Here is a 13,136-nt window from a genome sequence, read left to right as displayed (position 1 = left end):
TGAGGCATCCATGCAAGTGTGAGAGGTCAGCCTGGCTCCCAGAACTGGTTCTAGGCCAGCTTGAACCACAGGGCAAGGCCCTGCCTGAAGAAACGCCTGAGGGTGTGACTCAGTGCAGGAGTACCTGCCTAGCATGTGTGGGGACCTAGGTTTGATCTCCAGCATCACAAAAAATCCGATAAAACCAAGGGGAAACCGGGTGGGGAGGGGCCATATTGCTCCTTGTTGAACAGAAGACAGCAGCAGGCTTTTATCGACTGTTCTGGGGTGTGCCAACATTCAGTAATTGTCCACTGGTCAGGGGCAAGGTTTGTACAAAGATGTTTTCCTTCTTGTGCACAAGCACTTTCCCTTGAGGTTTTCACGCTATTGGATGGCTGACTTAACCCATTGTCTCCCATAATGTGTCTTCATAGTTTGGTTTGTGTCTTAATGAGACTGCAGGACCATCGATATTGGCGTTGCTAAGAAAGCCTAAGGCTCAGGGGTAGAAACACCTACCAAGCCCAGTGGGCAATAAACCAAGTAAATGCTGAATTACGATCTTGGGCAACACATTTTAAAATGGTCACCATAAGCAGAACTGAGTAGAGTCTGGCCAAGGCTTAAGACAGCAGAGGGGACAGACAGAATATGAAGACAGAGATGTCAAGCCTTTTACCCCATTCCATCCATCAGCTGTTTGTGTAGGCTCCAGTGAAGAGTCAGTGGTTTCAGTAACCAGGGCAACTGTTATCACAACCCACATCAGGGGAGATTTTTGCAGCCAAGCTTGTGGGTCCATTTATAGTGTATCGCTAATTTTTATGACCTTCAAAATTAGTAACTAAAACTTTATCTTAGTTTTATTATTTGGTGTGTGCACGTGCGCATGTGTGTGTGTGTGTGTGTGTGTATGTGTGTGTATGCATACGTGGTTGTGTGTACTGACAGAGGCCAGAATAGGGAATTAGATCCCTTAGATAACAGGCAGTTGTGAGCCATCTGATGTGGGTGCTGGGAACCAAATTCTGGTCCTCTGCAAGAGCAACAAGTGCTCTTAACCTCTAAGCTGTCTCTCCAACTCCCCACAGTTAGTAATTTTAAATCAAATTTTGTTATGAGAGAAAGAGATGGAAAGACATACAGACACAGAGAGAGACAGAGTTAGGGACCGGTGTGTGTGTTGAGATGGTTTATGAAGGGACTCTGGTACCTTACTGTATGCACCGGCATCCCTTAGAGGAAATGAACTGATAGGATGAATATATATTATAAAGGTTGTTTATTGTCTTGGCTTGCAAGATGGGGCTGGGGAATCCAACATGTTGAAAAGAGCCTGGTAGCTTCTCAGTCCGTGAGTCTGTATACCTCAGCAGTCCCACTCTGGTGCTGAAGGCCTGGGCTGTTCCTGGAGAGCTACTGGTCTTGGATCCCTTCTGGAAGGTTAAAGAAGCTGGGTTCTGATGTTAGCAAAGGATGGAGGCCGTGGCTGCAGCAATGGGATAAACAAGTTCCCTAGTAAGAAGTGAAGGAAGGCAGGCAAGGCGGGTTTGGGCAGGCAGGTGGGCAGGCAGTGGGGGAAGGGACTGCTTTGTGCTTTTTTATTTGGGCCGAAAGGTGCTACCTACTCTGGAGGAGGACCTTCTCCCTTCACTTAACCCTTCCTTGAGATGTCCTCACAAACCCACTCAGAAGCATGTATCTTAGTTGATTCCAGATGCTATCAAGTTGTCAATCAAAACTAGCCATCACACTTATCAAAGGGCATTGCATGGGATGTGGCTTTTCTTTGGGAACAAGTCCCCTTTGTCGTTATTGTTTCTATCGCCATCTTGAACCCACAAGCTTGGTTTAGTCACTGGGGCTCCTATTGTAACTTGTCAACAGTCTGACCTTGTGGCTTAATCTGGTGTTTTATGACATGGTAACCAGTTGAAAACATGCCTTAGAGGATAACCTGAATTTACTTTCTGCCTTCCCCTTGTGCTAGTTCCCACCGACCTAACGCCCACCACGTGTGCTTTAGGTCACTTACTGGTTCATCATGGTTGCCGTTGGCCTTGAGTGCCGGGCTCAGTGTTTGTCAGTTTGCCCCATTGAAAAGGTAAAGCTAACTCCCCTCCATGTCATGCTCTTTGGAGGAAAGTCATCAGAAGAGCCACTAGGAGGACAAATGATGCTCCATCTCCTTTGCTAGGCTGGCCTCCGACTCTCCTGCCTCGGTCTGGAGTGGGGATGACAGACCAGAGCCACTCTGCCTGGCACACTAGTCCTTTCCTCATAGAGACTTGGGGCAAGTGATAGGGCGTGAGTGTGGGTAATTGACTGGGCTTCAGCCTCAGGAGCCTTCCTAGCAAGAGCAGGGTCTAACCTCATGTTTCTAGAGGGAGCGATAACATGGCCCTCTCCACATGTCATCCCTGGTGCCACATATTAAACATCACAGGCTACCGTTACACTCAGTTGGGGACCCTGAGCTAGGTGTGAGCGGTGCAGTGAAGACCCAGGAAGAGCTCGGGTACCTGCACTGAGCAGAGGACCAAACTCAGGGCAGTTGGGAGATGCTGTTGCCTTAGAGGGACTGAGTCAGGCCAAAGGCATCCAGTGCTCCTGGCCAGGGAAATTTCCATAGAAAATCATTAAACATCCACTTCCTTGTGTGAGCTACCCTACCCCATAGTCTGTCACACTGGCTATGTGTGGAGAGCCAGCTAGGAGGAACAAGAGCCTATTCTTTCTGGGATGGAGGAAGGTTGGGGCGGGGGATGGTTACCGGTTTACCTGGATGACATTTTTTAAAAAGGCCCCATTCCCCCTAGATGCCACCCTGACTATTCCAGAGGTCAGAGAAAGGACAAAAAATGGAGAGCATTTCCGGGGCTTGCCTGGCATCTGTTGAGAGGCTACTCGTGTTCCCTAGGAGATAGCCATTCTAGAGTGTGTCTAAGGGGAGCCGTGTGCAGCACTCCTGTGACAGAGGAAGGGACACCTTGCTCCAGGCAGAGCGGGTGAAGCCAGGAGGGAGCCCTAGCTGTGCAAAATGCCCAACGAAAGCAGTTTACTTCAGCTTCATTTCTGAGCTTTCAGTCCACAGTGTCTCAGCCGAGGTGAAGCCGGACAGCATGGCGGGGTCACGAGGCACAGAAAGAGCTCACCTACAGTGGGCAGGAGACAGTGTGTGGGAAGAAGGTTCTACACCCTCTCCAGGGAGGAGCCACCTTCCATCAGCCCATTCAGTGTCAGTAGCTTCATTGGCAAAGTTTGAGCTTCATGGTCCAGTTACTTCAGTAGTGTCCCCAGCTGAGGACCAGGCCTTCAGCACAAGGATGGTGAAGGACATTTCACCTCAAAACTGCAACAGATCTGTGTACAAAACCTGATGAGCTACAGAGGCTGGGGCTGGAGGGACCAGCCAGGGACCCGGGCTCCTATGTGGATCTGAAGAGGGACACACAACAGGGCAACACAAGCAGACAACAGTGTCATCCACATAACATTTTCACAGCACAGGACAGCCCACCTGGACACCGAGTAGCCTGTCTCCTTAATTGAAAGATGAGAGGGAACCTGTTGAGGGAGATTGGGCTTTCTTCATCAGAGCCCCGAGTTGAAGTCGTGTTAAAGAAACAAAGCCAGACATAAGTACGGACGAACACTTTAACCCCAGCACTCGGGAGGCAGAGGCAGGCAGATCTCTGTGAGTTCGAGGCCAGCCTGGTCTACAGAGCAAGTTCCAGGACAGCTAGGGATATATGGAGCAACCCTGTAGGAGGATCGTGTGTATGAGGCTAGCCTGGGCTACATAGCAACATTTCTCTCTTTCTCTCAGTCTCTTAAAAACAACTCCCCCTCTCCAATCCTAAACTAAATAAAAATAGAACAAAACCAAAAGAAAGAAAACAGGAATAACTGGCTGGTTGGGTCTTGAGTTGAGTTTTTCTCCTCGAGGCTCAGGGCTTGTCCTGAAAGGGGAGGTAGCCTGGCAGTAAAGCTCAGTTCCTGACTCCCAGGTTCTGTTTTGAGATGATGGTGCCATCTTTTACAGCCAAGACTACAGGTTGGTGTGGGGGTTGCTGGTGTTGGGTCTAGGTCCCATGCTGGGTGAGGACCCACTCCTAGAGAGCAGCTGTTGTCATTAGTGTCCAGGACCATGACCGCGATTGACCTCAGAGTTCTATGGCCAGGCATCCAGTTGAGCTCAGGTTTTTAGCATTGGGGTGAGGCTTCCTTTCGGGGGTTGGGGTTTAGTGAGCAGGCCTTGTGGTGAAGAGGGGGAGGCTTCCTGGGGCTATGAGCAGATGAAGGGTCCGGTAGAGTTCCCTGAGATGATGCCCTGACTTCTCCAGGCTTTGCTTGGACCTGAGACCATAGCTAAGTCACTTTCGGCTCTAGGTGTCCGGTGTCAGCTTTGACCAGGCAGTGAGGCTGTCTTGTCTCCCAAAGCACCGTCTACACTCACTTGAGCCTTCCAAAGTGACACTAATGGTGTGTTCTATAGGCATTGATGGCCATTGCTCTTTGAGTCAAATCTGTGGTGACAGTACTTACGTTGCCCCAGGCACTTCCAGTTTGGTCCAATTAATGCCAATTGGATCTTAACTTGTGCTGAGTGGCCCCTGTGGGGAGGGAGTGCTCAGTAAGCCGGATATGTTAAGCCTGGGTCTTCAGGGCCCGGTATGGGATAGCTCAGGAGGGCCGTCCAAAGCCAAGCCAGGCTAGTTAGGCCGATAGCTTTGTTCCTAGTGGTCAGTTACGCTGTCCAGAGGGTGGGCACAAATGTGTTAATCATGGGTGAAGGGGTCTGTCCGTCTTAGTGGCTGGGAAGCACAGGGATTGGCTTCTTGCCTTGGCCGGCCCGGTACCTGGGTGAGAAAATCAGTGTCTACAAAGGGCCTTGGCCTCATCTGTCCCACGGCTGGCAGTGTGGAACCCTTTCTCAGAGAGCTGAAGTTGTAAAGAAAACATTCTGTACCATTGTGTCCTGCGCTGTCAGCTTGGCGAAGCCTCTGTTTCCTTTCTGGGTCTTGCCCAAGCTCCCCACAGGCGGGTCTAATATGTGGTTCATGGGCTGCAGCTAAGGACCAACACAGAATTGTAAATTAGGAAAATTTATGAGGTTTTTTTTTTGGTCACTCAGCTGCACAGTTCTCCGGTGTGAACGTTGTAGTGACAATGTTGTGTTACCACGTGGCATGCCTGTGAGAGGGATTCAGTCTTGGTCTTATTTCCTGGTTGCCTCCTGGGAACCTTCCTGACTCCCTGCACCCACTTGACCAGTGGGTTTCGAGTTGGGGGGTCCCTACTCCTGGCTCTCCTCATCCTTCCTGCAGAGGGACCCTGCTGACTTAAAGATCCCCTCATACTCAATGCTGAGGGGGAACGGGGGAGAGGCAGTTTCTAGCTCTGATTTCTTTCCTGACTTGAGAATATCCCCTGCAGTATGGAGCCACTTCCCTGTGGCCAGGAGACTCACGACACCCGAGGAGAAGGCAGTCTCTTTGTCTCTTTGCTGGCGTTCTGTCTGGGGCGTGGACTGGCTTCACCTGGGTCCGCAGGGACCCCACCTCTAGCTCAGCTCTCTGGGCCTGACCAAGGAGGCTGAGAGGTCTGGGGTGCATCTGGGCTGTGGGAGTCCAATCCAGATGCTGACCTCTTGGAAAGCCCAACGAGGCCTCTGGAGCTCTCTGAGGACACGGCAGGTGAGGCTGGGTCGGGCAGCCATGCCAGCCCGAGGAGTGAGAAAGGAAGGCAGTGATGAGCATCAGCCATGAGAGCACAGGCTCAGAGGACTCCACGCTCTGTCCCTTGTCTGAGGTAACGCTTGGTAAGTAATGAAAGCGCAGCAACCCTGGCTGTTGCCATGCTTAGGCTCACCCCATGCCTCCTCTCAGGTAGCAGTTCCCTTAGGGGAGCTTTCCCTGAGCAGCAGGCCGGGTCAGATGGCGGCCGGGTCAGATGGCGGCCGGGTCAGATGGCCTGGTGTCCCCTCTCATTACTGTGCATGTTCCCGGTTCCCCATCTGAGCGGTGATCACACTGTCAGTCCCTATTTGCCTGTTGATGGCTTTCGTCACCTCCGCCACTTACTGTGGGTCACCATGCCTAGTACCTGGCACTCACAGAGGGCATTTAATGTGTTTGGGAATGAATGCAAGAATAGACTGGTCTAGGGACGGTCAAATTTAGAACTGCCAGTGTTGTGTGGTTTTGTTGTCTTCCTTCCCTTCTCCCGCCTCCTCTTTCTCTTTCTTCTTCCTCATCCTCATCCTCACTGTCCGGAACCCAGGGTCTTCTGCATGCGAACCAAGAGCTCTGTCTCTGAGTTGCACCCTTGGGTCCACACTTTGTTGCAATAAATACCAGACCCTGGGACCAAGTTACTGACAGGGCAGGTTCTTTCTGGTGTCAGAGTGCAGGCCAGGCTCTGCAGGCTCTGGGCACTGGCGCTGGGCCCTGCCCTCAGAGCTAGTTACTATAGATCACTGGGGTGGAAGTCAGAGGTTGGAAAAGAGGAAGGGGTAGACGAGTGAAGGCAGGGAGGGGTCCCCGTAGAAAAAGTGTGTGTTATTTGAGACCATGTGATGTAGCCCAGGCTGGCCTTATCCTTTCCGTGTACCTGAGAATGACCTTGGGCTTCTGATTGTTTTGCCTTTGCCTCTGAGTGCTAGAAGTGGAGATGCACCCCAGGGTGAGTGGTGCTGAGGACGAGCCCGGGATTTTGTGTGTTCTAGGAAGCGCTGTCGAGCCACATCCTTGGTCCCTTGTTTGCTTTTGGGACACTCTTGCTCGGCAGCCCTGGCTGGCCTGGAACTCAGTGTACAGAACAGGCTGGCCTCTAACTTGCGGTGGTCCTCCAGCCTCTGCCTCCTGACTGCTGGTGTTGTAGGGGCATGCCAGCAGGCCCGGATGACGGATTTGTTTTGAACAGTGGTGAAGTTTGGTAGACACAAAAGGGCTTTGCCTTGGGATGGAGCTACCTATGACACTGGTCTAGCCTCGGTGTGGGGCCTGAATCAGGGGGTCAGGGGATTCCACAGCTGTGGGAACCGTGGGTTCTCACTCTCCCGTCTGTAGTGACCCTGAGCAGGTCACATTCCTCCCCTAGAGTTGGGGCATTCACCTCTGAGGTAGAAGCCAAGGTGCCTGCCCTCCTGCTGTGAGACGCCCTGGCCAAGGCCTTGAGGGGATGGAGGGGCGGGCCAGTGGAGCGTGGCTAGGCCAGAGGGCAAGTGAGTATGGAGAGGTGGAAAAAAAAAAAACGGAAGTCATCTTACTTCAGCCTTCTCTGTACAATGAAATGCACATCTCAGGCAGGTGGTTGTCCACACTGAGGGAGGTAGCTGAGGTGGCTGGGAACTTAGGTGCTTGCTGGCCTGGAGGTGTCCAGTCCTTTTCCTTTCCTTCTCCTGGCTCCTGGTCTCTGGGATAAATCTGGTGGTGATGGTGGTGGTGGTGCTGGTTTCTTAGGGTTTTTATGGTTGTCTGCCTGCCTGTCTCCCCTGCATAATCTCCCCCACCTCATCGTCCTGCTTCCCCTCACATCTCCAAATCTGCATGCCCCTCTCCGTCCCCCACCCACCCGCCTCAGGCTTTGCCTGCTCTGAGGCTAACTTTTTGACCTGCACCTCTCAGCAGGCACCTCTGGTCCCCAAGCTGCCCAGGAGCCTCAGAGAAGAGCTAGCTTCTCCCATGTCCCAGTGCTGGAGACAAACAGGCGCTTTTTCATTTTGAGTGCTTAATACTGGGAACATGAAGGTCTGTTTAGTCTTATTCAGCTAACATAAACCAGCCGGAACTGGGCCATGGCAGGGAACTCTGCTGTAAGTTCCCTTATTTGGAATGAAATTCATTGTTTTCCCCCCCCCCCTTCACATTGGGAGGCACTGGGGACTGGGAACTTTGAGGAGGTCTCACTGGCCTCACCCCACTGTGTAGTTTTCGTGGCCCCTGTGAGGATCACTGAGTGTCTGTGCCGTAAAAGCTGGCCCTGGGACCCCTGTCTTCCAGCTTCACACACTACACACAATCTCCAACCATACCCGATGCCAATAGGAGAAACTGAGGCCGGGAGACAAGAGGCCTGCACAGACCTACAGGGCAAGCTGCAGCAGGTAGAGGTCTGGAAGCCAGGGCTTCCTGCCTTCTGGTCCTCAGGCCAGTGGCCTCTGTCCTGGATGTGAGTAGAGAGTGAGGGCGCTGATTACTCTAGCTGGAAGGAGCCTGTAGTATGGGAATCCTCCCAGGCTTCCAGGAAGCTGAGCATTGAGGCCTAGGGCAGGGAGCTGGGGAGGGGCAAGGGAGGTGGTGAGAGGGAACGGAGAGGCAGCTGGGAGTCCAGGAGGACTGTTTGACCCTGACCTGTTCCGAGAGACAGTATTTTCTTGAGCATCTTCCTGGATGCATCTTAGATGAACCGAGGTAGTGGGAGGATTTCTCAGCAGTGACATGCTATGTGGGTCAGCTTACGAGGCCGGTCACTGACTTCATGTCTAGGCTTCTTTTTAAACAGGGGTAGGGAGTCTCTGTGAGGTTTCTGCTGACCACTTCTGGTTTCTGCTGTCTCAGTTTGGGCTATCTACTACTGCGTGCCTCCCTCTTCCAGAATCCTGCATCTCTGGGGCCAGGTTCCTTAGACCTGGAAGTTTGTCCGGGGACAGTGGCGGGGCTGGTGGGAAAAGAGACAGCTCCAGCGGAGCTGCAGCTAGGGCTCGAGCTTTCAGGGCAGGGCCTGGCTTCATTTCTCAGCCCGGAAGAACAGAGCGAACGCGGAATCTGAGTTTACAAAGATGATATGTCACAAAATATCAGCCCCCAAGCCCCCCGATTGGGATAGGGAGGTAAGGGAGAAACTGGCCAGCATGGTAGCTGCCATCCTCCAAGCCAGGATACCCAGGACAGTGTGAGCTATTTTCTGCCTGCATCTCAGCTAGCAGGACCAGAAAGCTTTGTGTTCGGATGCTCTTTCTAGAAGATACAGCCTGCTTCACGTCTTTCAAAAAGAATGTCTCGTGTACCCACGGACTGTTTCTACCAAGAATACTCAGCTAGAGAAGGGAGCTGTAACAAACTGCCCAGACCAGCAAAACAGCCATCTAAGAAAGCAAAGGCCCAAGATATCCTTACCTAAGGGCCTGGTGTGGGGAAATTAGGGCAGGAGACACTGGATTGTTTACTATGAAAATTCCATTCATTGCTCTTTTGCAGTAACAGTGAGCAGTACTGTAATCCAAGGCTGTTTATAAAGCTACAGTAAACTTTCACTTCTACACAGGCAGTGACACATACTCATTTAGAAAAGACTGCCTTGTAGCCAGTGGCAAAGCACCACCTAGTAAGCCATTAACTCAGGAAAGCGAAGATGATGCAAAGAGTGTGCCCCCTGGGTGTCTCTGCCCCCTGGGTATCTCCAGGCAGGGGGGCTGACCAAGTTTTTACATTTGCCTTTTAGAAATGTTACCAGTCAGTTGGCTTTTTGCCCCGCCCAGATAGGAACTATGGGTAGTTGAGGAGAAGCTCTTGCAGTACTGGTGGTCCGGGGATTTGTTCCAGTTTCTTTTCTGTTGCGGTGATAACATAGCCGAAGACAAGCAATTTAGGAAAAGAAAAGGCCTATTTGGCTTACAAGTCCAAGCTCTAGTCCATCATTGTGGGGAAGGCAAGGCAGGAACTCAGGCAGCTGTTCTCACCCCCACAGTCAGGAACAGAGAGACAAGGGCGTCCCTATGGCCAGCTTTCCTCACTCTCCCACAGTTCAGGGCCCAGCGGGGAATGGTGCTGGGCTGAGTAACAGTAGAAACAGTTCGCCAACAGACATATCGTGGTGTCTTAAATGAGGAACGTTCCCCCAGGAGGCTGGGGTATTTGAACTCTTGGCCCCCGGTTTGTGGTGTTGTTTGGGAGAGGTTATGGGTTTTTTTGGAGGTGGAGCTGTGCTGGAGGAAGTGCATTACTGTGGGTGGGCCTTGAGCCTCACCCTACTTCCTGTTCACTCTACTTCCCGGCTGTTGCTGAGGATGTTGCCTTTCGACCTCCTGTGAAGATGTGGTCTGCTGCCATGCCTGCACTGCCTTACTGTAGTCCGTTCTGTTATGACCTTTCTGGAACAGGAGCCCAGTCAGCTCTTCCTTCTGGGCACGGTGTTTCATCACAGCACCAGAAAGCAGGCGAGGATACATGCCCACGGGCCAATCTGATCTAGATAATTCCTCAGTTGAGACCCTCTCTCCCCAGGTGACGATGCTAGGCTGTGGCAAGTTAACACTTAAAGCTAACCCTTCTCAGGTCAGGGTTGGCCAGCCCTGAGAGACAGGGACTCACCACTCCAGGCTTTAGAAGCCACAGATTATGGCTCTAGGATTTCTGTGTTAGAGGCTTATTGCTGTGGGCATTGACTGCTAGTGGTCCTGGAGCTTGGCAGCCACTGTACTCCTCAGCTTTTAGCAACAGTGGGTGGCAGCAGGAGCAGCAGGTGACATCTAGTTTTAGAACTCTGGTATAGGCCTCAGTTTCTGGAACCTTCCAATGCTATACACAGTTATAGCTCTCAGGCTCAGCACATTGGGCTCCTTTGATAGTAGCTAGTGTTGGAGCTCCCAGGCACACGGTATGTGACACCCATGGGTCCTAAGGCTTGGCTGTTCTTTGGGACTCTTCTAGTGACCAGGGCCTGTAATCTCTTATCTTCAGTATTCATTGTCTTTCTCTTCACTGTCCCCTGTCATTTCTGCCCTGACCACTCTCTGGAACTCTTTGTGTACATGGTGTGCACGCTGGTGTATGAGAGTGCAGGTGTGCGTGCGTGTGTGTGTGTGTGCATGTGTGTGCGTGAGTGCGTGCGTGCGTGCGTGCGTGCGTGCATGTGTGTGAGCAGCCTCTAGTGTTGGTCCTCACCCTCCACCCTGTTTGAGAAAGGGCACTTCTTTGTTGTTTGATGTAGTGTATCCCAGGCTGGCTGGCCCATGGACTTATGGGAGTCCTTTTCTCTCTTCCTTCCATCTCGCCCGCCATAGGAGCACTAGGTTGTGGGGATTTGAACTGAGTTCTTGCATTTGCTTGGCAAGTACTTCATCCACCGAACTGTCTCCCCAGCCCTATTCTCTAGCTCTTTAGCTACCTTCGGGTCACTACTTCCACGCCATTGCTATTCAGTCTTCTTCTGTGTTACCAGCTGGGCCCACTCTAACAACAAGGACCAAAAGCAGACACAGCAACAGCAACAACAAAACAAACAAACTGACATGTCAAAAAGCCTTTTCTTCGTTCTAGTGTTGTAACACCTGGAGCTGGAGCAAGACAGTATCTCCCATTGGTGCATGTACAGACACACACGCGCACACATGCACACACGCACACGCACGCGCGCGCACACACACACACACACACACACACACACAATGAGCCGAATATCTTTCTTATATGGGCCAGAAGGGTACTCAGCAGGGGCACCTTCATTAATCATAGCAGTTCTTCATGCAAATGAATGTCTGTATCAGCCAATCACAGCCCAGTCAATCATTCATGCAAATGGGAGGCCACACTTGCACCAATCACAGCAGCCCCCCATGTATGTACATGAAAGAGTATTTGTGCCGTCTCCAGCTTTCTGCTGAGCCACCAATGGAAGGGATAACTCTCTCTCTTGAAGGGCAGAAATGGCCGCAGTGGGATTGTAGCAAAACTATCCCAGTTGTTGGAAACAGTTGTGGCTGGGACAGAGCCTTTAGAGCTGGAGGTGTACTTCACCAGCAAGCAGCTGTGCAATGAGTTCTGCGTGTTGGCATTCTGGAAACTGTCCGGGTGCCATTCTCAGGGTGGCTGAGGCACCAGAGAAGCTACTAGCTATCAACTAGAGAGTCAGTTATCCTGGTCCTGGCCCCCAACATCTTCCCTTATTTAAAGGAAAAATACACATTAAGAGAGGTGCTTATAGTCAGGCGTTAGTGGTACACACCTTTAATCCCAGCACTCGGGAGGCAGAGGCAGGTAGATCTCTGTGAGTTCGAGGCCAGCCTGGTCTACAGAGTGAGTTCTAGGACAGGCTCCAAAACAATACAGAGAAACCCTGTCTTGAAAAGCAAAAGCAAAAACAAACAAACAGAAGAGGAGCTTACAATAAAGGTTTATTGTTATCAGTGCTTTAACAGTATTTAGTGCTCCGTGTTTATCTTCTCCTGTACCCTACAGAAAGTATCTCACAAGTCACTTTCACTGTTCTGTGCATGATGAATTTAGGAGTGACAAGAGACAAGAGATGGAATGTGTTTAGGGGATGAATCCAAAGTCCAAAGAGGTGGTCTTGGCAGCTGTGGCAAATGAATGGTGGGAACAGGGGAGAGAGGAGAATCCAGTTTTCATACGACAAAGAGAACTGTACTCCCCCAGAAAGGGATTACAAGGAAGGATAGGGATGGAGCTCTGGTCAGGGTATATATATATGCTGGGGGGAATGTTGGGTTAACAGTTCCCAAATGTGAGCTTGAAGCTTCAGGGAGAAGTCATGGCTAGAACATGTCAGCTATGGTGTCACTTTAAACTTGTGTGGACAAACCAAGTGTCACAGGGTGGACAGTATGGAGCCATAGAAGGGCAGAGGACCAGAGAAGAGAGTCCCTGGGACAGATGTAGAGGTGTGGCCAGCATAGTTTGGTAGTCTCTTCACTTAGCATGGGGGGGGGGGAGGGACAGTGAACTCTCCAAAGACCTAAAGACAAGTCTGAAAAACAAAACAAACAAAAAAACTAAAAACAGAGGAGGAGGACTCATGGCTGCTGCTGATGTTAAAACTTACCGTATCGATATGTAAAGTAAAAAAACAAAAACAAACAAAAAAAACTTACTGTAACCATGCAGAAGCCACAACAGATGTCCTTAAAGATAGACGTGTAGATGGGTAGCGTTGAGCAGAGGCAGAAGTAAGCCTTCTTATGTGTGGTCAGGTGTTTTCCAGGGGGAGTAAGACCACTCGATCGAATGGACGATCTTTTCAACAAATAGTGTTGGAATAATTGGATGTCCACAGGCATAAGGGTGGATTTAACACTCAAAAATGGATCCGTAATTCTGTAGGAAACACCAAAAAAAAAAACTATAAAATGTTCGGAAGAAAGCCCAGGGGAAGAATACCAGGGTATTGGTATTTGGTGACAACCTCTTGGG

The sequence above is a fragment of the Phodopus roborovskii genome, unplaced genomic scaffold, assembly GCF_943737965.1.
Source record: "Phodopus roborovskii unplaced genomic scaffold, PHOROB, whole genome shotgun sequence".
Taxonomy (NCBI): Eukaryota; Metazoa; Chordata; class Mammalia; order Rodentia; family Cricetidae; genus Phodopus; species Phodopus roborovskii.
This window is presented reverse-complemented; position numbering follows the sequence as displayed.